This window comes from Pan paniscus, chromosome 21 (genome assembly GCF_029289425.2).
Source record: "Pan paniscus chromosome 21, NHGRI_mPanPan1-v2.0_pri, whole genome shotgun sequence".
In the NCBI taxonomy this organism is placed as follows: Eukaryota; Metazoa; Chordata; class Mammalia; order Primates; family Hominidae; genus Pan; species Pan paniscus.
The window spans coordinates 55697588-55721997 of NC_073270.2; the positions used below are offsets into that span (position 1 = coordinate 55697588).

The 24410-nt window shown below is 47.8% G+C and overlaps 1 non-coding gene and 1 pseudogene across 1 annotated transcript; both read left to right on the forward strand.

Moving 5' to 3' along the window:
* Nucleotides 1-37: 37 nt before the first annotated feature.
* On the forward strand, nucleotides 38-16116 carry LOC129394914 (keratin, type I cytoskeletal 18-like; annotated as a pseudogene).
* A 2067-nt stretch (nucleotides 16117-18183) lies between these two features.
* Nucleotides 18184-18290, forward strand: LOC112438060 (U6 spliceosomal RNA). The gene has a single exon (XR_003026558.1). It is a non-coding gene; the product is annotated as a U6 spliceosomal RNA (small nuclear RNA).
* The last annotated feature ends 6120 nt before the right edge of the window (nucleotides 18291-24410 follow it).

A 24410-nucleotide genomic window follows, 5' to 3' on the forward strand; every position in this document is an offset into this window, starting at 1 on the left:
TTCTAGAAGGGAAGTTCTTGCTTGTTGCTGAGTCCTGTTTGGCGTCAAATCTCAGCTGATGCCACCAGCTGGGCCTCATGGTGCCTGTCCTCTGGAAAAAGAACACTTGTTACAGTTGGGAGGCTCTGGGAGGTGAGAAGTGACAGCGCTCCATATAGCAAGGCTTTAGACATGCGGCTTCTGCTACGTGCGGATAACAGCAGCAGTGCTGAGGGCTTGTAGTAAAGGGGCTCCGCAGGGTCAAGTTTCAGGTCCTGGATGTGTTTAAGTTCATACTCTGCTGTTAGCTGTGGGGCATCTAGTGAATATTTTCTGAACCTGTCTCCTATGAAGTGGGGATAATTTTATCTGCCTCTTAAGGATGCTAGGATCCAAGGAGCAAAGTATACAGAGCTCTCCCTGCACAGCGCTGCATCGTGGGTGCTCACTGTAGTGTTTGGCTGCTTGAGCTTCATTCCAATCCCATAGAAATGTTATTTTTTAATTTTTTTTAGTAAGAGGGTCTCACTATGTTGCCCAGGCTGAGCTTGAACCCCTGGGCTCAGGTGGTCCACCTTGGCCTTCCAAAGTGCTGGGATTACAGGTGTCAGCCACCGAGCCTGGCCTGGAACCTATTTGTTTTGTTTTGCTTTTTTGAGTCAGGGTTCCGCTCTTTTTGCCCAGGCTGGAGTGCAGTGGCACAATCTCGGCTCACTGCAACCTCTGCCTCCCAGGTTCAAGTGATTTTCCTGCCCCAGCCTCCCGAGTAGCTGGGATTACAGGCACCCACCACCATACCCGGCTAATTTTGTATTTTTAGTAGAGGTGGTGTTTCATCATGTTGGTCAGGCTGGTCTCCTGACCTCACGTGATCCGACTGCCTCGGCCTCCCAAAGTGCTGGTTTTACAGGTATGAGCCACTGCACCCGGCCCTGGAACCTCAAATTTAATACAGCCGAGACAGTTCAGCATCTCCAATCTTCACCCATGCCTTCTTTTGTATTATTCCATCTTGCAGTGGTAACTACCCAAGCCAGAAACCTGGGAGGCCTCTTCCTCCCTCACATCCGTGCAGGCCACCTCTGTCTAAGTATCAGCTGAGTCCTGGACGCCAGTTACCTCAGAATATTGCAATTTGTGCCTGTTTCTTTGAGGTCTGACATCCTCTGGAAATGAAATCCCGTGTCATGCCAAAACAGGTCGAGAAAATGACACTTGAACTGAGACCTGAATGAAATGGGGAGAAGCCCAGTGACCATGTTGGGGAAGAGGATTCCTTGCAGAGGGAACCAAGTTCAGAGGCCTTAAGGTGGGAGCACATGGGTTACACTTGAGGCCCTGCAGCAAGGAGGCGGCTGGTAAGCCCATGGTGGAGTGAATGAGGGAGAGAATGAGGCAGCGCGGGGCAGTCTGGAAGGCAGACCAGAGGGGCTGTGTACACATGGTCAGGCCTTGGGCTTTTCTCAGCATTCTTGGGTTCTAAGTGAGGTGATCCAGCTTAGATTCCTAAAGGATGCTTCTGGCTGTGTTTGGAGAAGGGACTGTAGTAGGGAAACAGGAAGCAGAGACCAGGGAGGCGGCTGCAGGAATCCAGGCAGCTGGTGATGGGGGCTTGGAACTGCGTGGTGATGGTGGTGGTGGGATTTTGAAGTAGTCTGATGTGGTCAGGTATGTTTTCTGTGTTTTTTTTGAGACAAGGTCTCACCCCGTCACCCAGGCTGGAGTGCAGTGGCACAATCTTGGCTCACTGCAACCTCTGCCTCCTGGGCTCAAGCAGTCATCTCACCTCAGTCTCCCGAGTAGCTGGGACTACAGGCGTAGCCACCACGCCCAGGTAATTTTTGTATTTTTGGTAGAAACGAGGTTTTACCATGTTGCCTAGGCTGGTCTCGAACCCCTGGGCTCAAGCGATCCTCCCGCCTTGGCCTCTCAAGTACCTGGGAGGCCGAGGCAGGAGTTCAAGACCAGCCTGACCAACATGGAGAAACCCCATCTCTACTAAAAATACAAAATTAGCCAGGCGTGGTGGTGCATGCCTGTAATCCCAGCGACTCTGGAGGCTGAGGCAGGAGAATCACTTGAACCCGGGAGGCGGAGGTTGCAGTGAGCCAGGATTGCGCCATTGCAGTCCAGCCTGGACAACAAGAGTGAAACTCCGTCTCTAAATAAATAAAGGCATTCTAAGTTCTGCATGGCTCAAACTGAACTCATCCACCACCTTCCTACCACCCCACGCTGTGTGCTCGGCTTCTCTTTCCCGGCAGACGTAACCACCATCCTTCTAATTGCTCAAGAATTAACCCACACCTCATCTTTAACTCCTTTCCACCTCCATGCCCCATATTACCAAATCAAGTTAATTTTATTTATTTTTATTTTTTTGAGACAGATTCTTGCTCTCTTGCCTCAAGTTAATTTTAGCTCTTAAATAACACATTTGGGCCAGATGTGGGGGCCCACACCTGTAATCCCAGCACTTGGGAGGCCTAGGCGGGCAGATCACTTGAGGTCAGGAGTTCGAGACCAGCCTTGCCAACATGATGAAACCCTGTCTCTACTAAAAATACAAAAATTAGCTGGGCATGGTAACGGGTGCCTGTAGTCCCAGCTACTCAGTAGGCTGAGGCAGGAGAATCATACGAACCCTGGAGGCAGGGGTTGCAACGAGCCGCAGTTACACCACTGCACTCCAGCCTGGGCGACAGAGTGAGACACCGTCTCAAAAAAATAACAAAAAAATAAATAATGTTGTTGGCAAAGCCTGAGTCCTGTCCTCTCGCTCTCCCCACTGGACAGCATGACCTTCACCACTCGCTCCACCTTCTCCACTAACTACCAGTCCCTGGGCTCTGTCCAGGCGCCCAGCTATGGCGCCCGGCCGGTCAGCAGTATGGTTAGCGTCTATGCAGGTGCCCGGGGCTCTGGTTCCCGGATCTCCGAGTCCCGCTCCACCAGCTTCTGGGGCGGCATGGGGTCCGGGGACCTGGCCGGGGGGATGGCTGGGGATCTGGCAGGAATGGGAGGCATCCAGAACGAGAAGGAGACCATGCAAAGCCTGAACGACTATCTGGCCTCCTACCTGGACAGAATGGGGAGCCTGGAGACCAAGAACTGGAAGCCGGAGAGCAAAATCCGGGAGCACCTGGAGAAGAAGGGACCCCAGGTCAGAGACTGGAGCCATCACTTCAAAACCATCGAGGACCTGAGGGCTCAGATCTTCACAAATACTGTGGACAATGCCTGCATTGTTCTGCAGATCAACAATGCCCGTCTTGCTGCTGATGACTTTACAGTCAAGTAGGAGACAGAGCTGGCCATGCGCCAGTCCGTGGAGAGCGACATCCATGGGCTCCGCAAGGTCACTGATGACACCAATGTCACTTGGCTGCAGCTGGAGACAGAGATCGAGGCTCTCTAGGAGGAGCTGCTCTTCATGAAGAAGAACCACAAAGAGGAACTAAAAGGCCTATAAGCCCAGATTGCCAGCTGTGGGTTGACTGTGGAGGTAGATGCCCCCAAATCTCAGGACGTCAGCAAGATCATGACAGACATCCAGGCCCAATATGACGAGCTGGCTCAGAAGAACTTGAGAGGAGCTGGACAAGTACTGGTCTCAGTAGATTGAGGAGAACACCACAGAAGTCACCACGCAGTCCACTGAGGTTGGAACTGCTGAGATGACTCTCTCAGAACTCAAACATGCAGTCCAGTCCTTGGAGATCGACCTGGACTCCATGAGAAATCTGAAGGCCAGCTTGGAGAACAGCCTGAGGGAGGGGGAGGCCCGCTATGTCCTGCAGATGGAACAGCTCAGTGGGATACTGCTGTACCTGGAGTCAGAGCTGGCACAGACCCAGGCAGAGGGACAGTGCCAGGCCCACGAGTAGGAGGCCCTGCTGAACATAAGGTCAAGCTGGAGGCTGAGATCACCACCTACTGCCGCCTGCTGGAAGACAGCGAGGACTTCAATCTTGGTGATGCCCTGGACAGCCGCAACTCCATGCAAACCATCCAAAAGACCACCACCCGCCAGACAGTGGATGGCAAAGTGGTGTCTGAGACCAACGATACCAAAGTTCTGAGACATTAAGCCAGCAGAAGCAGGGTACCCTTTGGGAAACAGGAGGCCAATAAAAAGTTCAGAGGTAAAAAAAACAAAACAAAACCCACATTTGTGTTTTCTTATCATCCCACTGGCACCTACATTTTTTTTTTTTTTTTTCCGAGATGGAGTCTTGCTCTTTCGCCCAGGCCAGACTGCAGTGGCGCTATCTCGGCTCACTGCAAGCTCCGCCTCCCAGGTCCACGCCATTCTTCTGCCTCTGCCTCCCGGGTAGCTGGGACCACAGGCGCCCGCCACCGCACCTGGCTAATTTTTTGTATTTTTAGTAGAGACGGGGTTTCACCGTGTTAGCCAAGATGGTCTTGATCTCCTGACCTCGTGATCCACCCGCCTCAGCCTCCCAAAGTGCTGGGATTACAGGTGTGAGCCACCGCGCCTGGCCGACACCTACATCTTAAAAGCCACTGTGATCTCATCTGAAATACTGCCACAACTTTCCATTTGACCTCTCTCCATTGCTGCCCAGCCAACATCCAGTCCTCCGCCACCAAGCAGCCAGAAGGATCTTCCAAAAATCCAGATGTGACCGATCATATCCTTTAACACCCTTCAGTGGCTTCAGTTACCCTCAAAGCCCCACACCTCACAGGGTCCTCAAGACCCTGTGACCTCTGCCAACTGCCTACGTCTCCAACATCGGCTTCTTGTGAAAGGTCAGAATCAAAATGTAGTCACCAGTATTAAATAAAACAACCCTGACACCAAGAGCGAAACTCCGTCTCAAAAAAACCCCCAAAAAACCCTGACACATAGAGTCAGGGAAGGCTATGCAGTGAATGCTTGCATGCCTGATAACAAAAACCATCACAAAAGACTGCAAAAACACAACCTTGCACAAAGGCCATCGCAATGCAACTTTTTTTTTTTTTTGAGACAGTTTCACTCTTATTGCCCAGGCTGGAGCACAATGGCATGATCTTGGCTCACTGCAACCTCTGCCTCCCAGGTTCAAGCGATTATCCTGCCTCAGCCTCCCTAGTAGCTGAGACTACAGGTGCGCAGCACCATGCCTGGGTAATTTTTGTGTTTTTAGTTGAGACAGGGTTTCACTATGTTGGCCAGGCTGGTCTTGAACTCCTGACCTCAGGTGATCTTCCCGCCTCAGCCTCCTAAAGTGCTGGGATTACAGGCATGAGCCACTGCACCCAGCCCAGAATGCAACTTAATACAAAAAATACTTCTACAAGGACATCTGCCCGGCAACTGCCTATACAACCTCATGCTGCCTTCACCCTTGTTAATGATCTTTGTAGCCAAAGATAAATCTTCAAAAAAATTATGTGCCCAGTGCAGTGGCTCCCGCCTATCATCCCAACATTTTGGGAGGCCCGAGGCAAGAGGATCACTTGAGGCCAGGAGTTAGAGACCAGCCTGGCCAACATAGTGAGATCTCGTCTTTGAAAAAAAAATTATTTTTAATTATGTAGGCTGGGCACAGTGGCTCATGCCTATAGTCCCAGCACTTTGGGAGGCAGAGATAGAAGGATTACTTGAGCCCAGGAGTTCAGGACCAAAGCCAGACTAACCTCTTAAAAAAAAAAAAATTAGCTGGGTGTGGTGGCACCCGCCTCTGGTCCCAGCTATTCAGGAGGCTGAGGCAGGAGGATTGCTTGAGCCCAGGAGGTCAAGGCTGCAATAAGCCAAGATTGTACCACTGCACTCCAGCCTGGATGACACAACAGGACCCTATCTCAAAGATAAAAAAAAATAACAATTTTTAAAAAGTAACCCTCATTTTGTCCTTTAAACAACTTTGTCTGTTCCATAGCTTGGTTGATACTTGATCATCAAAAAGAACCAACCTTTGTCTATCCAGCTGTGGTGGCACGTGCCTGCAGTCCCAGCTACTCAGGAGGCTGAGGCGAGAAGGTCACTTGAGCCCAGGGGTTCAAGGCTTCACGGAGCTATGATTGTGCCACTGCACTGCAGCCTGGGCGACGGGGAACTTGTTTCAAAAAACAAAACAAAAACTTTTGTCTTCCTTTACCTCCCTGAATATGCAGTAGTTTGCTATGACACATGTATTCTCATGGTAATGCTCTATTCCTGACTAAATATCTTTTTCTTCTAGGGAGCCTCTCTCTGTTATTTAGGTTGACATACATGGTGTCTGAAATGGGACCTGAAAAAGATTAGTACTGGAAGAAATCGGTGATTCTTGGAACTGGTGTACAGTATTCACTAGAGCCCTTTGAGCGCACTGCTTCCATGGCTCACCTTTTCTGCCCTGGTGAGTCTTCTCTCAGGTTGAGCCTCCCTCTTTTTGGTAGAGGCTTTTTTGTTTTGTTTTGTTTTGTTTTGTTTTGTTTTAGAGACAGGGTCTCACTCTGTCCCCTAGACTGGAATATAATGGCACAATCATAGCTCACTGCAGCCTTGAACTCCTGGGCTCAAGTGATCCTCCTGCCTCAGCCTCCCAAGTAGCTGGGACTATAGACATGTGCCACCACACCCACCTAATTTTTTTTTGTAGAAGCGGGGACTCGCTATGTTGCCCAAGCTGGTCTTGAACTCCTGGCCTCAAGTGATCCGCCCTCCTTGGGCTCCCAAAGTGCTGGGATTACAGGCGTGAGCCACATGCCTGGCCGAAAGTGTGCGCTTTTTTTTTTTTTTTTTTTTTTTTTTTTTTTTACGGAATCTCACTCTTTCGCCCAGGCTGGAGTGCAGTGGTGCAATCTCTGCTCACTGCAAGCTCTGTCTCCCGGGTTCACGCCATTCTCCTGCCTCAGCCTCCCGAGTAGGTGGGACTACAGGCGCCCGCCACCATGCCTGGCTAATTTTTTTATATTTTTAGTAGAGACAGGGTTTCACTGTGTTAGCCAAGATGGTCTCAATCTCCTGACCTGGTGATCCGCCCACCTCGGCCTCCCAAAGTGCTGGGATTACAGGCGTGAGCCACCACACTTGGCCAAAAATGTGTTCTTTATTGAAAATAAAAGAATAATTTTGTTTAATTTGGAGGTTATGTAAGTTTTTTGAAAATATGGGCTGGCTGGGCGCGGTGGCTCACGCCTGTAATCCCAGCACTTTGGGAGGCTGAGGCGGGCAGATCACCTGAGGTCAGGAGTTTGAGACCAGCCTGGCCAATATGAGGAAACCCCATGTTTACTAAAAATACAAAAATTAGCTGGGCGTGGTGGCACGTGCCTATAGTCCCAGCTACATGGGAAGCTGAGGCAGGAGAATCGCTTGAACCTAGGAGGAGGAGCTTGCAGTGAGCCGAGATTGCGCTACTGTACTGCAGCCTGGGCGACAGAGCGAGACTCTGTCTCAAAAACAGAAAAGAAAAAAAAAAGAAAATATGGACTTATGAAGGAAATAGAAACAAGATAGTAAGAAACCAATAACTGAGAGACAGAGATATGAAGGAAGTTATGGATATGAAGATATATTTTTTAAAAGGAAAGTTAAAAAGAAAAGAATAATTTTGTGTGGGAAAGAGTCTCTGGTAAATTTATGTTCTAAAGTAAAATGATTGGTACTTAATGAAGAGGCAGTATAAGACAGGGCACAGAGTCAAAGCACATCATCAATGGTCCGAATAAGTCATGATGGTGTTCATGAAGGGAAAACTTATGAAAGGCATTTTGTGTGTGATCAAGTTGGCTGTAATTAGAAGGGAATTATTTATACGTCTTTCTAAAGATAGATTAAAAATACACTGATACAAAACTAAAAAATTCATATCCCCTATGTTAAAACAACTAGGTTTTCTTTTTTCTTTTCTTTTTTTTTTTTTTTTTGAGACGGAGTCTTGCTCCGTCGCCCAGGCTGGAGTGCAGTGGCACGATCTCAGCTCACTGCAAGCTCCACCTCCCAGGTTCACGCCATTCTCCTGCTTCAGCCTCCCGAGTAGCTGGGACTACAGGTGCCCACCACCACGCCCGGCTAATTTTTTCCATTTTTTAGTAGAGACTGGGTTTCACTGTGTTAGCCAGGATGGTCTCAATCTCCTGACCTCGTGATCCGCCTACCTCGTGATCCGCCTGCCTCAGCCTCCCAAAGTGCTGGGATTACAGGCGTGAGCCCCTGCCCCTGGCCCAGGTTTTCTTCTTCTTTTTTTTTTTTTCTCTGAGACAGAGTCTCGCTCTGTCACCCAGGCTGGGGTGCAGTGTCGCGATCTCAGCTCACTGCAACCTCCGCCTCCCAGGTTCAAGCAATTCTCCGTGTCTCAGCCTCCCGAGTAGCTTGGACTACAGGCACACTGCCACGCCCAGCTAATTTTTGTTATTGTTGTTGTTGAGACAGAGTCTTGCTGTGTCGCCCAGGCTAGAGTGCAGTTGCGTGATCTCGGCTCACTGCAACCTCTGCCTCCCTGGTTCAAGCCATTCTCCTGCCTCAGCCTCCTGAGTAGCTGGGATTACAGGCGCACACCACCATGATTTTTAGTAGAGAGAGGGTTTCACCATGTTGGTCAGGCTAGTCTCGAACTCCTGACCTCAGGTGATCTGCCCCCCTCGGCCTCCCAAAGGGCTGGGATTACAGGCATGAACCACCTTGCCTGGCAGGTTTTCTTTTTCTTTTAAATTTGTATTTATTTTTTGTTGTAGAGATGGGAATCTCACTATGTTACCCAGGCTGGTCTGGAACTCCGGGCCTCAAGCAGTCCTCATGTCTCAGCCTCCCAAAGTGCTGGGATTAACAGGTCTGAGTCACCACACCCAGCCAATTAAGTCTTTTTGAACTGGAATGAACTTAGGGATTTTGCAGTTGGGCCAATGGAGGGCCTCTAATGATGTATTTCTCAGCTTGTAGAGATATTAAATGATTAGGTTTATCTGGTAAGTTGTACAGGAAGCATTGTCAAGTGATAAGTGATTCTATTACTAGATCTTTCAGTTACATTTATGGGTCTGTTATTGATATAAATATTTCAAAAATCATATAAATTCATAGATACCTAATGTTATCTGTCATAATTTTGGTTATGTTAATCTCTTCTAAAGTTAAATTTGTATGGATATTTTATTAATGTGAGTTTGTTTTTTTTTTTGAGATGGAGTCTCGCTCTGTTGCCCAGGCTGGAGTGCAGTGGCACAATCTCAGCTCACTGCAAGCTCCACCTCCCAGGTTCACACCATTCTCCTGCCTCAGCCTCCAGAGTAGCTAGGACTACAGGCGCCCGCCACCATGCCAGGCTAATTTTTTGTATTTTGTTTAGTAGAGACAGGGTTTCACCATGTTAGCCAGGATGGTCTCGATCTCCTGACCTCATGCTACACCCGCCTCGGCCTCCCAAAGTGCTGGGATTACAGGCATGAGCCACCGCGCCCGGCCGTGAATTTTTTTTTTTTAATTTGAGACAGAGTCTCACACTATTGCCTGGGCTGGAGTGCAATGGCACAGTCTCAGCTCACTGCAACCTCCGCCTCCCGGGTTCAAGCGATTTTCCTGCCTCAACCTCCCGAGTAGCTGGGATTATAGGCACCCACCACCAGCCTGACTTATTTTTTGTATTTTTTAGTAGAGACAGGGTTTCCCTATGTTGGCCAGGCTGGTCTCGAACTCCTGACCTTGTGATCCGCCCACCTTGGCCTCCCAAAGTGCTGGGATTACAGGCGTGAGCCACCGCGCTCAGCCAATTAATGTGAATATTCTAAAGATTATATTCAATTTATAAAAGTCTGATGTTTCTTGTGTGACTGTGTCAGTCATGATTCTGGTTGTTATCTTAAAATACTGTATATGGCCAGGTGCAGTGGCTCATACCTGTAATCCCAGCACTTCGGGAGGTGGAGGCAGGAGGGATAGCTTGAGGCCAGGAGTTCTAAACCAGCCTGGACAATATAGCAAGACTCCACCTCTATAAAAAATTAGCCAGGCATGGTGATGCACCCCTGTGGTCCCAACTACTCAGGAGGCTGAGGACCCTTTCTCTTTTAGAGAGCCTCTCTCTCTGTTATTTAGGTTGATATTGTCACATCTACTTCTGCACTCTTTTTACTCCAACCACACGGGCCTTCTTTTTTTTTTTTTTTTTTTCTTTTTTTGAGACAGAGTTTCGCTCTTGTTGCCCAGGCTGGAGTGCAATGGCGCAACCCAACCTGGCTCACCGCAACGTCTGTCTCCCAGGTTCAAGCGATTCTCCTCCCTCAACCTCCCGAGTAGCTGGGATTACAGGCATGCGCCACCATGCCCAGCTAATTTTGTATTTTTAGTAGAGACGGGGTTTCTCAGGCTGGTCAGACTGGCCTCGACATCCTGACCTCAGGTGATCCGCCTGCCTCGGCCTCCCAAAGTGCTGGGATTACAGGGGTAAGCCACCACGCCCAGCCCCATACAAGTCTTCTTTCTGCACCTCAAGTGGGTCATGTTCCCCACCTCAAGGAGTACACACGTTCCCTTTCCTCTGGAATATTTGGTGCCCCAGGCCCATCTTTGCCTTTTTTTAAAATTTTTTTTTTTCAGATAGGGTCTTGCTTCATTGCCCAGGCTGGAGTGCAGTGGCACCATCACAGCTCACTGCAGCCTCTACCTCCTGGGCTCAAGGGATCTGCCTTGGCCTCCCAAAGTACTGGGATTATAGGCACAAGCCACCGCACCTGGCCAAATACTTTTTTAGTATAAATATTTTCCAAATATTGCATACGAGTGTGAATAATTTGCACAAGCAGGCCAGGAAGTAAATGCCAGGAATATTCATCCTAAAAATTATTTGCTATTTATCTGAAATTCACAGTTAACTGAGCATTCTGTATTTTTATTGGTTAACTCTAGCAACCCTACTCGACATGTTTGCAGAACAAATGTTCTGAACATCTGCTCTGTGCCAGGCAACTCACACTTTCTCATTAAGTTATTTGTGCAATTACAAGAAATTAAGCTCTTGAGGGTAATGGCTGTGTCTGTCTTATGCACCACTGGCCTCCATGCCTGACCCCGGGTAGACTCAATAAATGTTTCTAGAATTGAAATAGAACTAAAAAAGAATTTCCAGTGGTTACTTTCTTAACATGGCAGCTTGTCCACCCTGGAAGGAGTCTGGTGCAGCAGTAAGGAGAGCCTGAAGGGGGCAGTGTCACCCCCTGGCTCTGGCTTCCTGTTGTCCATCACCATGGGGAGGCAGGGCCTCAAATCGGAAGCACATGAAACCGGAACTTGGAAGGCAGAGGAGGCAAGACAGGTGGGCAGGCAAGATGGCTACTGCCAAGGGGGTCTGACCTGCCCAGGTCCTCAATGTGGTCCCTTTATTCCTCCCTTGTTATTCCTTGGCTTTCTGCAGTGTCTTCTGCTGAATGTCCCATGCAGGGCTCAGCTGGGCCCTATGAATACAAGAATAGCAACAATGATGGTAATTATTTTCATTCCTGGTTCCTGACAATAATTTTGATTTAATCCTCCCCACTTTAGGCCCTGAAAGGTGATCAAAACCAGGCATTCAGTTTCTGCAGGAAAGTGGATCTCATGGAATTATCTTAGCCAGCATTGGTGGAGGGATACTAAATAGCATTACCTTTACAGATGAGGGAATGGAGCCCAGAGAAGCTGAGGTCATTTGCCCAGGACAAGAAGTGAGACTTGATATTCCAGTGCAGAGGTGCAATTAGGTGTATAGTCCCCCACACAGACTGTGTGGAGTCTCCTATTCCCAGCATCCACACTCACTAGCTGATCTAGGGGTCAGCTGATCACTCACTAGCTTGACCTTGGACAAGTTATTCTAATCTGTTTGTGCTTATCTGTAAATGGGGCTAATAAGTGTCTTTCTCATAGAGTTGTGGGAATTTAGTGAAATAATCCAGAGCATGGCACAATGTAAGTGCTTAATCAATGCGAGCTACCAATGTCACTATTGTTTGTCCCCTCCATTCCTGAGCCCTCTCAGGGCCCAACCCCACCCCAGCAGGCTAGCTGTTAATGTTTGATGACTAAACATTACTATGAAGTGAAGTGATTCCCTAATTTGGCCTGAAGAGATGAATTACCTGGAAGGCACTCGCTACAGAAATCTATTCTCAGGTCCCTGCCTTAGAGATTCTAATTGGTGGGGCCTGGGAATCTGTATCTTTAAAAAAGCCTCGGGTGAAATCTATCTGTAGGCTGATTTTGAAAGTCCTTATGTAATGTAAAACCGGAAAGGCAGGGCGCGGTGGATCATGCCTGTAATCCCAGCACTTTGAGAGGCTAAGGCAGTTGGATCACGAGGTCAAGAGATCGAGGCCATCCTGGCCAACATGGTGAAACCTCGTCTCTATTAAAAATACAAAAATTAGCTGGGTGTGGTGACATGCTTCTGTAGTCCCAGCTACTCTGGAGGCTGAGGCAGGAGTAATCACTTGAACCCAGGAGGTGGAGGGTGCAGTGAGCCAAGATCATGCCACTGCACTCCAGCCTGGCTGACAGAGCGAGACTCGTCTCAAAAAAAAAAAAAAAGAAAAAGACCGGATAGTGCTACAGCAAACACATTGTGACAGGGGTGGGGTGGAGACGCCCGGTGATTAGAATCAGGTGGACTAGCTCAGCCCTTACAGGTTACAAGAATTTAAAGTAATGATTACCTTTTCTGATTATAAAAATCATCTAGGGCTGGGCGTGGTGGCTTACACCTGTAATCCCACCACTTTGGGATGCCTAGGTGGGAAGATCGCCTAAGCCCAGGAGTTCGAGACCAGCCTGGGCAACATGGTGAAACCCCATCTCTACAAAAAAATGTAAAACATAAGCCAGGCTTGGTGGCGCACACTTGTAATCCCAGCTAGGAGGCTGAGGTGGGAGGATCTCTTGAGCCGAGGAGGTGGAGGTTGCAGTGAGCCGAGATCCTGTCACTGCACTCCAGGCTGGGCAACAGAGTGATACGCTGTCTCAAAAAAAAAAAAAAACAAAAAACAAAAACTAGTCTATTTACATGGTCTCAGATGATCACATACATTATTTAGAAAGGGAAAATTAGTGACTTTGTAGAATCACTGCTAGTGGTGAAACCTAGCTAATCCCATCTTAACTAAGCGATGAAAGTTACTATCACAGATAATGGAACAGACCATAGATGACTCAATGGGATGCACTGAAGAGGCAGCACCACTTCTGTGGTTCCAGGCAGGAAAACATACAAGCTCAGTGTCGTCATAAGGAAGCACCAGGCAAATGCAATTGAGGGACAGTCCACAAATCTTCCAAAATGTCAAGATCAGAAACTACAGATGCCTGACAACACTGCAATGCTGCATGATCCTGAATTGAATCTTTGAGGGTGTGGGGGTTGCTATAAAGGATGTTATTGGGCCAGTTGAATATGGCCTATGGAATAAGGAATAAGTAATTGATCCATGTTAGATTTCCTGATTTTGATAATGATATCAGAGTTACATAATAGAATGTCCTTGTTCTTAGCAGACATACACTAAAGAGTATAGGGGTAAAGGGGCATGACATCTCTAATCCACTCTGATATGGTTTAGAAAATAATAGTGTATGTGCATATAAAAATATATATACACACATGAACATGCAGGTAGGGTATAATAAAGTAAATATGCAAAAATGCACAGTGTTAAAAATTATAATGCCGCTTGTTAAAAATAACCGGGAAGAAAAATATAAAGAAGAAAATGGAAGCCACTGCTCCTCCTACCCCCCTGCCCCCACTTCCCTCCCTGCCTCCCCCTATCCCCCGTCCCCGAGACAACCAGGATGACTATTTCAATCAGCAGTGAAACTCTTACATGTCTTTGGGTCATTTTATATATATGTATATATGTGCATATATATATGTATATATATATGTGTGTGTATATATATATGTGTGTGTGTGTGTGTATATATATATATATTTTTTTTTTTTTTTTTTTTTGAGACAGAGTCTTGCTCTGTCACCCAGGCTGGATCAATGGCACGATCTCGGCTCACTGTAACCTCCACCTCCCAGGGTCAGGGTCACAGGGTCAAGTGATTCTCCTGTCTCAGCCTCCCGAGTAGCTGGGATTACAGGCACATGCTGCCATGCCAGGCTGATTTTTTTTTGTATTTTAGTAGAGACAGGGTTTTACCATGTTGCCCTGGCTGGTCTCGACTCCTGAGCTCAGGCAATCCACCCGCCTCGGCCTCCCAAAGTGCTAGGATTACAGGCGTGAGCCACCTCACCTGGCCTGGGGCATTATATTTTTGATTGAAACTGAAATGCGTGAATGCTTTACTTTCCATCTGTAAGTTGTGTTTTTCACTCTGATATATGTCAATATCTTTCCATGTTAATGTGGTGGTGTTTCAAATGGCCGCATGATGCTGCCTGGTAGGGACAGAGCATACTTTGTTTATCAATAGGTGTTTAGGTTGTTTCCAGCTTGACTCCTACAGACAGTACTAGAGTGAGCATCCTTAAAAATACATCTTCCCCAACTTGTCAGATTATTTTGTTTGCAGAGCTGCTGGGTCAAAAGGAGAGAGTCTCTGAGAAGGGACAGAGGCTGACAGTCGGGGAGATTGCAAGAGAAAGACTGAGAGAGAGAGAGATCTATAGAAGCAGAGAGAGGGGGAAAGAAACAGATGGAGAGAGACAGAGGCTGGGTGCGGTGGCTCACGCCTGTAATCCCAGCACTTTGGGAGGCTGAGGTGGGCAGATCACTTGAGTTCTAGAGTTTGAAACCAGCCTGGCCAACATGGCGAAACCCTGTCTCCGCTAAAAATACAAAAATTAGCCAGGCTTGGTGGCACATGACTGTAGTCCCAGGTACTCAGAAGGCTGAGGCACAAGAATCGCTTGAGCCTGGGAGGCAGAGGTTGCAGTCAGCCGAAATTGCACCACTGCATTCTAGCCTGGCCAACTGAGTGAGACTGTCTCAAAAAAAAAAAAAGAGATGGAGAGAGACAAGAAAGAGCAGGGTTGAGAGAGAGCAAGATTGGGAGGGTGACAGGGAGTTGCTTTCGATGGAGACTGAGAAGGAATTCCTCTGATCCATGGGGTCTCTGTGGCCACAGGAATCCAGTCAGGAAAGTGACTAAGTGACTTTTAGGAACACACCCAGCAGATACAATCGTAGATGAGGTCAGAGTCCTTTGTGCAAGGATCTTCACGGGGCTATTGTTCCTGGAAAGCAAAAAATGGGAAACGACCTAATTGCCCATCAACAGGGGACTGGTTATAGATTGTGCTGGAAATGCTGATAGAAGCCCATCTCCAAGTAGGGTTGGCAGATAATAGCAAATAAAACCACAGAAGGCCCAGTTAAATTTGAATTTAAAATGAAGCATATGTCTCATGCAGCCTTCCTTATACACTAAAAACCTATTTGTTGTTTATCTAAAATTCACATGTATATTTTATCTGGAAACTATTAATCTCCAAGATAAGTGAGAAAAGCCAGGTGAGGTCAGGAGAGGGGTTGCTCTTGGTGAGGGTGTGTGTGTATTTGGGCTGCCGAGGTGGCCGTCAGTTTCAGCTCCTGTCCTGGGTGTGGTTACAGTTGAAGGGAAGGGACTGATCCGGGCTCACATAAGCAGAGGTTGAAGGGCTAGGCTCCACTCCAGGGTCCGTGCTCTGTAGTGATTTGTATGTATGTGTTAAAAGTGTTAATGTTTTCAATAAAAGTATGACAAACAGACCACAATTTTCTAAACTCCATTTAAACATTTCTGATTTAAAAAAATAATACTAGCAGTCTCAGCTGGGTGTGGTGGCTCACACCAGTCATCCCAGCACTTTGGGAGGCCAAGGCGGGTGGATCACGAGGTCAGGAGTTCAAGACCAGCCTGGCCAAGATGGTGAAACCCCGTCTCTACTAAAAATACAAAAATTAACCGGACACAGTTGCAGGCGTCTGTAATCCCAGCTACTTGGGAGGCTGAGGCAGGAGAATCACTTGAACCTGGGCAGCAGAGGTTGCAGTGAGCCAAGATCACGTCATTGCACTCCAGTCTGGACGACAGAGTGAGACTCTGTCTCACCAAAAAATAAAATAAAATAAAATAAAACAACAACAACAACAAACTGGCAGTCTCAGAAACTCTAAGGGGACTCCCTGAACATTTTCATTTCCTGGAACACTCATCTGCCCCTGGACTTTTTTATCACTGTCACCTGGAATGCCCTCTTACCCCACCCCACCCCCAACCCCCTCATTCACCTGCTCATGCCTGTGACCTCAACCTGGAGTCAGCCTGGTTCTCACTCCTCTGAGTCACCTTAGGTGCCTTGGAGTTGCAAGAACACTGAACCAGCTGTTACCCCCTTTCCCCCCTCGCCTGTGAGCTACGCAGGTGCAGGAACCTTGTCTGTGCGCAGCTGGTTTATCACAGTATCCTAGCCCATTCAGCCAGGTACACGCCACAGCTTACTCACTACACCTTGGACATGTTAGTAAAGCGTCTCTCTGAGCCTCAGTTTCCTCATTTGTAAAATGGAGCTGATCATCTTGCCTACCACTCAAGGCCAATGTGACAGAGATGGGAAAGGGAAATGGCATTAGCATCACTAAGGTAATATTTCAACTGAGGCCAGCACTGGGAAGATCTGGGGAAGGGTATTCCAGGCATCCTTGGGGAAAAAAAGGAGACTGCGGGCAGCCGTGAGAGCCAGGTCACTGTGGTCTGTGTGGCAGCCAAGTCCCTAAGAAAAAAAAAAAAGAAAAAACAAAAGAGTTTGCTCTCATTTTCCCCTTCTTGCCAATACCTCTCACCTGCTGTGGGTCAAAGGTGCACAAAGCTCTACAGGTATGCAAGGTAGGTGCAGGTAGGGGAGCCAGGAGACCCTGGGGCTTTCCTGGAGGTAGGTTCAGCCTTCTGCGAGGAAGATGGAGAGAGCAGGGCTCTATCAGTGCAGTCTGATGGGTAAGGGGCCAAGGCCTGAGACAGTCTGCGAGCAAGTGTGCGTGTATGAGCCCCTGAGCCCGCCCACCCTGCAAGTGCCTGGAGACTCACTGGGGAAGGTGTGTTTTGCACTATAGAGATATCCCAATGGCCTATCTCAGTCCTTGAGCTCCAGAGGCATCGATCTCCCAGGTGTAGAGCTGGGCTCTGGCAGGTGTGTGATCGGACTCGGGCAGGTGCAGAGAGGCCTGGCTTCAGGGCCCAGCTCAGCCCCCACATGTCCACCCTCGAAGGCTTCCACAGCTTTCTGTTTTCCAAGGTGACCACCTCATCCCACTTTGTCCAGGATTGCCCCAGAACACCCTCAGTGCCAGGCAAACTGGGCTGGTTGGTCACCAGACATATTACTCCATTGGACAGAGGAAGAAGAGTCTCAGAGGCTGTCAGTATCTGCCTCATTTTTGGGGGCTGGGTTTTTTTCATGAAAAGTTTATTTGAAATGGTGACACATATATCTGAAATAAAACATTCATATTCTTTAAAAAAGGCTTCTAGGCCGGGCACAGTGGCTCACGCCTGTAATCCCATCACTTTCAGAGGCTGAGGCAGGTGGATCACCTGAGGTCAAGAGTTCAAGACCAGCCTGGCCAACATGGTGAAACCTCATATCTACTAAAAAAAAAAAAAAAAAAATTAGCTGGGCGTGGTGGTGCACACTTGTAGTTCCAGCTACTTGGGGAGGCTGAGGTAGGAGAATCGCTTGAACCCAGGAGGCAGAGGTTGCAGTGAGCCAAGATCGCACCACTGCAGTCCAGCCTGGGTGACAGAGAGAGACTCCACGTCAAAAACAAAAAACAAACAAAAAGGCTCCTAGAGGCCGGGCGCAGTGGCTCACACCTGTAATCACAGCATTGTAGGAGGCCAAGGCAGGTGGATCACCTGAGGTCAGGAGTTCGAGACCACCCTGGCCAACATGGCAAAAACCCGTTTCTTAAAAAAATACAAAAATTAGTTGGGCACGGTGGCAGGTTTCTGTAATCCCAGCTCCTCAGGAGACTGAGGCAGGAGAATCACTTGAACCCGGGGAGGTGGAAGTTGCAGTGAGCCGAGATCGAGCCACTGTACTCCAGCCTGGGCAACAGAGCCAGACTGCATCTCAAAAAAAAAAAAAAAAAATGCTTGTAGAAAAAGAAGACATCTTTCTACCCCACCCTGTTCCTGTCCTCTGAAGCAGTCAGCTTCTTGGACCTCTCAGAGACAGATATTATTTACATCTGCACAAAAGGCAGCCTATTACATATGCTGTTCACCTGATATATTTTTTTAAGAGATGAAGTCCTGTGCTTGCTTCAGCAGCACATACGCTAAAATTGGAATGATACACAGAACATTAGTGTGGCCCCTATGCAAGGATGACACACAAATTCATAAAGCATTCCATATTTTTAATTAAAAAGAAAGAGAAAGAAAAAGCAACGGAGTCTTGCTCTGTCACCCAGGCTGGAGCGCAGTGGCATGATCATAGTTAACTGCAGTCTCCAACTCCTGGGCTCAAGGGATCCTCCCACCTCAGCCTCCCAAGTAGCTGGGACTACAGGTGTGTGCCACTATGCCCAACGAATCATTGATTTTGTTGTTGTTGACACAGAGTCTTGCTATCTTGCCCAGGCTGGTCTTGAACCCCTGGGCTCAACTGATCCTCCTGCCTTGGCCTCTCAAAATGCTGGGATTACAGCCGTGAGCCACTGCACCCAGCCCACTTGAATTTTTTCTTCTTCTTTTTTTTTTTTTAACACCTGATATTTTTTTCAGTTAAAAATATGAGTTCCGGCTGGGCATGGTGGCTCATGCCTGTAATCCCAGCACTTTGGGAGGCCGAGGCGGGCAGATCACCTGAGGTCAGGAGTTTGAGACCAGCCTGGCCAACATGGTGAAACCTCATCTCTACTAAAAATACAAAAATTACCCCAGTATGGTGGCTCGCACCTGTAATCCCAGCTACTTGGGAGGCTGAGGCACGAGAATTGCTTGAACCTGGGAGGCGGAGTCTGCAGTGAGCTGAGATCATCCCACTGCACTCCAGCCTGGGCAACAGAGCAAGACTCTGTCTCCAAAAAAAAAAAAAAAAAAAGCATATATATACATGTATATATATGTATATATACGCACACACATATATATATATGAATTCATTCATTTCATTCAGCTAATAATTACTGAACCAGACCCTGTTCTTGGTGCTCAGGTCATAGTAGCAGACAAGACAAAGTTCCTGCCTGTGTGGAGCTGTCTAGAGCAGAAAGTGAATGCTTAGGTTTTGCAGACTTAAATAGCAAGGATGTTATGTCAGTACTCATATAACAAGAGAAAACAAATTCCCACAAAATTTTTATGGACAATATTTATAATAATATTTGAGTACAATTTTGTTTTTCATTTTTTTAATTTAATTTTTTTTTTGAGGCAGGGTCTCTCATTGTCACCCAGGCTGGAGTGCAGTGGTGCAGTATTGGCTCACTGCAGCCTCGATTTCCCAGGTTCAAGCAATCCTCCCACCTCAGCCTCCTGAGTAGCTGGGACTATAGGTACACACCACTACACCCGGCTAATTTTTGTATTTATTTTTTGGTAAAGTCAGGGTTTTGCCATGTTGGCCAGGCTGGTCTCAAACTTCTGAACTCAAGCGATCCACCCTTCTTGGCCTCCCAAAGTGCTGGGATTACAGGCGTGAGCCACCGTGCCCAGCCTGTCTGTTTTTAAAATATAAATAATAGAGATAGGGTCTTGATACATTCATTGTCCAGGCTGGTCTAGAACTCCTGGACTCAACTGATCCTCCCGCCTTGGCCTCCCAAAGTGCTGGGATTACAGGTGTGAGGCACTGGGCCCAGCCAGTTTTTTTTGTAAGCATGAATTATTATTATTATTATTATTATTAATTCAAGACAGAATCTCTGTTGTCCAGGCTGGAGTTCCATGGCACAATCACCGCTCACAGCACCCTTGACCTCCTGGGCTCAAGTGATCCTCCCACCTCAGCCTCCCAAGTAGCTGGGACTACAGGCACATGCCACCATGCCCGGCTAAGTTTTGTACTTTTTGTAAAGATGAGGTTTTGCCATTTTACCTGGGCTGGTCTCGAATTCCTGGGCTCAAACAATCCGCCCGCCTCACCTTCCAAAGTGCTGGGACTGCCGGCATGAACCATGAGGTCCAGCAAGCATGGAATTTTGAAGGTTCACATATTGCCTTAATTGAGGTTCCAAGTAACTGTTATCTATCATTAAATCGGTTGCAGTGTTCATCTGTAGAAGCTACTCTTAGCTCAAGGACCATACAAGAAACAAACCTTGGTCAGATTTGGCCTGAGGGCTGTAGTTTGGCAACCTCCAGTCTAAAGGGAAATCAACAAAATCAGTGAAACATACACCATGCCAGATTATGAGCGAAGTGGAGAAAAACTAAGCAGCAAGAGGGGAAGGCGTGCCAGAGGGAAAGGGAGGACAGGGGGATGAAGTGGTGGCCTGGGAGGCTTTGCTGCGATGGGGGGTGAGCCCTGTGGCTATCTGGGAGAAGAGCTGAGAGGAGACAGGGAACACCAGATGCAAGGTCCCCAAAGCAGAAGCATGGCTGATGTGGTTTGCCCTGCAGCCGGAGCCTTGTGGGCGATAGTGAGTATGGGGGCTAGGGTGGGGAGCTCAAGGGGCCACAGGGGGCCAATCCTGTAGGGCCTTGTTGTGGGCCATAGTGAAGGCTCTGGATTTTCCTACAAGAGAGCTGGGACCAGGGAGGGTTTATGTACCCACAGAACAGCATCAACATTTTTTTTTTTTTTTTTTGAGATGGAGTCTTCCTCTGTCACCCAGTCTGGATGGAGTGCAGTGGCACGATCTCGGCTCACTGCAACCTCCGCCTCCTGGGTTCAAGCAATTCTTCTGCCTCAGCCTCCCAAGTAACTGGGATTACAGGTGCCTGCTGCCATGCCCAGCTAATTTTTTGTCTTTTTAGTGGACATGAGGTTTCACCATGTTGGCCAGGCTGGTCTCGAACTCCTGACCTCAAGTGGTCCTCCCACTTTGGCCTCCCAAAGTACTGGGATTACAGGTGTGAGCCACCGCGCCTGGCCGAGCATCAACATAATTTTTTTTTTTTTTTTTTTTGAGACGGAGTTTTGCTCTTGTTGCCCAGGCTGGAATGCAATGGCACAATCTCGGCTCACTGCAACCTCCGCCTCCTGGGTTCAAGTGATTCTTCTGCCTCAGCCTCCCAAGTAGCTGGGATTACAGGCATGCGCCACCATGCCCAGCTAATTTTGTATTTCTAGTAGAGACAGGGTTTCTCCATGTTGGTCAGGCTGGTCTCGAACTCCCGACCTCAGGTGATCCATCCACCTTGGCCTCCCAAAATGCAGGGATTACAGGCATGAGCCACCACGCCTGGCCAGGCGTGAACATTTTAACAGTCGTGAAAGATTCCATTGATGGGCCTGTTTTACACTCAACAGTTCCTCTATCATGGACGACTTTTTTTTTTTTTTTTTTGAGACGGAGTCTTGCTCTGTCGCCCAGGCTGGAGTGCAGTGGCGTGATCTCAGCTCACTGCAAGCTCTGCCTGTTGGGTTCATGCCATTCTCCTGCCTCAGCCTCCCGAGTAGCTGGGACTACAGGCGCCTGCCACCATGCCCGGCTAATTTTTTGTATTTTTAGTAGAGATGGGGTTTCACTGTGTTAGCCAGGATGGTCTTGATCTCCCGACCTCGTGATCCGCCCGCCTTGGCCTCCCAAAGTGCTGGGATTACAGGCGTGAGCCACTGCGCCTGGCCGTATGGACGACTTTTGCTACTCTATTAAAAATTAATCCAATTGTCCAGATTCGTGGCTCACACCCGAATTCCAATACTTTGGGAGGCCGAGGAGGGAGGATTGCTTGAGCCTAGGAGTTCGAGACCAGCCTGGGCAACATAGCGAGACCCAGTCTCTAAAATAATAATAATAATAATGCCGATAATACTTGTAAATGATAAAAAATAAAATCAAGACATGGGAAAGGATATTTAGTAAAGAATCTTCCTTCCACCCCTGCTGACAGCTACCAGCTACTCCTCAGAGACAGGCACATTACCCTCTCTCCAGAGATGGTTTAATGTCCTAAGAAATACCTGTATAATGGTGTTTTGCACCTTGCTTTTTTTTTTTTTTTTTTTTGAGACAAAGTCTTACTCTGTTGCCCAGGCTGGAGTGCAGTGGTGCAATCTCGGATTACTGCAACCTCCACCTCACAGGTTCAAGCCATGCTGCCTCAGCCTCCCAAGTAGCTGGGATTACAGGCGCACACCACCGTGCCCAGGTAATTTTTTCCATTTTTAGTAGTGACGGGGTTTTGCCATGTTGGCCAGGCTGGTCTTGAATGCCTGACCTCAGGTGCTCCACTTGCCTCATCCTCCCAAAGTGCTGGGATTACGGGCGTGAGCCACCGAGCACAGCTTGCACCTTGCTTTTTAGCACTTAATATCTTGATATGATTTCATTACATCCAGAGCTTTTTCCTTCTTTTCGGGGCAGATGGGTAATGTATTCATTGGTCCCCGCATGGCCTCGGCCTGTATGCAGGAGCCTAGAATACAACTTTGGGATGCTATAGGGACATCCCTGAGGTGAGCCTCCTACAACGAGCCTGGCACCCAGCAGGTGCTCAGTAAATAGGAATGAAAAGGCTAGCTGTAATACTAGTACTTTGGGAGGATTAGGTGGGAGGTTCGCTTGAGCCCAGGAGTTTGAGACTAGCCCGGGCAACATAGTGAGACCCCCATCTCTAATTTTTAAAATGATAAAAAATAAATACCATTTTACAAAGTCTTGCATAGCTTACCTTGGAGCCTCCCCCATGGGTAATGCCCAACAGACTCAGACCTCGACCCAGAAACCTCCCTTAGAAGCAATTTGTATTCTGAAATGGTGACTTCACAGAGGGCTTATTGGATAAGGCCCACGGCTGAATCACTGTTTGTTTTTAGGCAAGTGTGAGGCATAGGAAGAGGTTAAATCCAGGATGAGGATGGCAGTAGAGCATTGACTCATTCATTGAACTTTCTGTAGACAATGTCTTTCTCCTGGTCAAGATTAACTTTCCAACTCCTGATCAATTCATTCACTGATAACGAGCTAATCAACAGGGGCCACCAGTCTAATAAAGAGCTCTTAGAAATTAAGAAGTTCATTCACTGGAAGGACATGCAGGATTTTAAAAAAGGAAAGAAATCAAGTTCATCAATTTGGTGACCAAAGGACATGAAGCAATAGTTCAGAACACAGAGAAACAGAAATGGCTTTGGTGTATGTAAAAAATGCTCCACACTGCCGGGCGTGGTGGCTCACGGCTGAGCGCGGTGGCTCATGCCTGTAATCCCAGCACTTTGGGAGGCCGAGGCAGGTGGATCACCTGAGGTTGGCAGTTTGAGACCAGCCTGACCAACATGGAGAAACCTCATCTCTACTAAAAATACAAAATTAGATGGGTGTGGTGGCACATGCCTGTAATCCCAGCTACATGGGAGGGTGAGGCAGGAGAATCACTTGAACGTGGGAGGCGGAGGTTGTGGTGAGCCGAGATCACACCATTGCACTCCAGCCTGGGCAACAACAGTGAAACTCTGTCGCAAAAAAAAAAAAAAAAAAAAAAAATGCTCCACCCTAGTCATGTGAAATGCAAATGACAACAGGAGATCCCATTTTACCTTATCAGACAGGCAAAGATAAAAAAGTTAAAGGCCAGCAAGGTGGCTCATGACTGTAATCCCAGTACTTTGGGAGGCCGAGGCAGGTGAATCACTTAAGCCAAGGAGTTTGAGACCAGCCTAGACAACATGGCAAAACCTCGGCTCTACAAAAAAAAAAAAAAAAAAAAAAAAATGCAAAAGACAATTAGCCAGATGTGATGCCTCGCACCTATAGTCCCAGCTACTCTGGAGGCTGAGGTGGGAGGATCACTTGAGCCTGGGAGACGGTGGTTGCAGTGAGCAGGGATTATGCCATGGCACTCCAGCCTGGGTGACAGAGTGAGACTGTCTCAAAAAATAAAAAATAGACAGGGTCAGGTGTGGTGGCTCATGCCTGTAGGCCTGTAGTCCTAGCTGCTCAGGAGGCTGAGGTAGGAGAATCACTTGAGCCCAGGAGATGGAGGCTGCAGTGAGTTATGATCATGCCACTGCACTCCAGCCTGGGCAACATAGCGAGACCCTGTCTCAAAAAAGAAAAACAAAAAGACAATACTCTGTGTTGGGCAACTTTTGAAAAGGGGCCCTCAACTCCCTGCTAGTGGGAGTATAGTTCAGTTTAATCTTTTTGGATGGCATTTGGACAAATGTATCAACATTTTATATAACATACCATTTGATGTGGAGTGCAATGATGTGTGTAGAGGGCATTCATTGAAATTGCCACATTATTTGTAGTAGCCAATAAATTGCAATCTAACCTAAATGCCCATCATGAGTCTTCGTGTTAGGTAAATTGCGTGACTGTAGTATAATCCATACAATGAATAGTCCGCATCCCTGCAGAAAATTAAG